Source organism: Staurois parvus, unplaced genomic scaffold (genome assembly GCF_062004578.1).
Source record: "Staurois parvus isolate SC_StPar_1 unplaced genomic scaffold, SC_StPar_1.0 ptg000333l, whole genome shotgun sequence".
Taxonomy (NCBI): domain Eukaryota; kingdom Metazoa; phylum Chordata; class Amphibia; order Anura; family Ranidae; genus Staurois; species Staurois parvus.
Genome location: NW_028318129.1, coordinates 606,452 through 608,108, shown reverse-complemented (window position 1 = coordinate 608,108; position 1,657 = coordinate 606,452). Strand labels below are relative to the sequence as shown.

The 1,657-nt window shown below is 52.7% G+C and overlaps 1 non-coding gene across 1 annotated transcript; it reads left to right on the top strand.

Annotated features, from left to right (window-relative positions):
- The first annotated feature begins 485 nt into the window (after positions 1–485).
- LOC149457182 (5S ribosomal RNA) lies at positions 486–604 on the top strand. Its single transcript, XR_016313700.1, has one exon. It is a non-coding gene; the product is annotated as a 5S ribosomal RNA (ribosomal RNA).
- Positions 605–1,657: the final 1,053 nt, after the last annotated feature.

Genomic DNA, 1,657 nt, shown 5'->3' with positions numbered 1-1,657 from the left:
AAAGGCTATGCTCCAATTGGAATGTATATCCTCTGTATAGGTACTCCCCATTGCATTGTTCGGTGGGAGGGATTGACTTTATTCATGTGGGGGGCATGTGTGTATTCTTAATAAAACAGAGAGCTGAGCCTAAAATCAGCCCTTATGTGGATTGCAACACCAGCCTTAGAGTGTCGTGTGATCATTCTAGGGTAGCGGAGCTCCAATCACCCACAAATTCAACAGGACCAAAGTATTTGGATGGGCAGGAATCGTGTAGTTTGGCTGCAGTCGTGGTAAGCGAGATTCGCACAGCTTTATGGGGGATTTCTGCGCATCCAACTGCGAGTACTCACGGTAAGGAGAAATTCGTTAAAGCGAATTTCCAAGACAAAAGGAAACAGCAGTAGCAGCAGGCGGCTTGTCCTGGGTAGTAGAGCCGAGGAAAGGCGGAGGCCAGGCTGCCCGTGACAAGTAGAAGAGGCTTGAAGGAGAGCCTGAGTACTGCCTACGGCCACACCACCCTGAACGCGCCCGATCTCGTCTGATCTCGGAAGCTAAGCAGGGTCGGGCCTGGTTAGTACTTGGATGGGAGACCGCCTGGGAATACCAGGTGCTGTAGGCTTTTGCTTTTCCTCCAGCAGGGGTCACTCTCCTCCTCCATGGCTCTTTCACATTCGCTTTTACCTCCCCGCTCTCCAAGCCCTCCTGCTGCACACCTGCACTCAAGCAAACAACCTTTTCATCCCCTGCTCGTTTGCCAGCTCGGCCCACTCACAAACAAATCAGCCCTCTCAAAATACAATGCTAGCTGCTGCATCGGAACACTCACAGACAGAAGAGCAAGAAAAAACTCACAAGAAATGCATGGCTAACAAATCAGGCGCTCATTTGCAGCTTCACCAGGGAACACAGGTATCTCACCCCCTTCACCAAACAGGGCTTAGTGCTTGCTGGCAAATCCCTTCTTGGCAATCCCAGAGGTCAGGCGTTACCTGGAGTTGGCCACCAGCTTTGCACACATCTCAGGAGGGATTTTGGCCCACTCCTCTTGGCAGATCCTCTCCAAATCATGAAGGTTTGGCGGCTGACGTTTGGCAACTCCAACTTTCAGCTCCCTCCACAGAGATATTGTCAGCCGGATGAAGGTCTGGAGACTGGCTAGGCCACTCCAGGAGCTTAACGTGCTTCTTCTCCAGCCGCTGCTTTGTTGCCTTGGCCGCGTGTTTTGGCTCCTTGTCATGCTGGAACAGCCACCCGCCATTCATTTTCAATGCCCTGGCTGAGGGGAGAAGGTTCTCGCCCAAGATTTGCCGCTCCGTTGCCCCGTCCATGGTCCCCTTGATGCGGTGCAGTTGTCCTGTCCCCTTAGCAGAAAAACACCCCCAAAGCAGCATATTTCCACCGCCATGTTTGACAGTTGGGATGGTGTTCTTGGGGTCATAGGCAGCATTCCTCGTCCTCCTCCTCCTCCTCCAAACGCGGCGAGTTGAGTTGATGCCAAAGAGCTCCATTTTGGTGGTCTCATCTGACCAGGACACTTTCAACCAGTCCTGCTCTGCCTCATTCAGATGTTCAGTGGCAAACTTCAGACGGGCCTGGACATGTGCTCTCTTGAGCAGAGTGACCTTGCGGGCACTGCGGGATTTCAATCCTCGTCGGCGTAGTGTGTTACCCA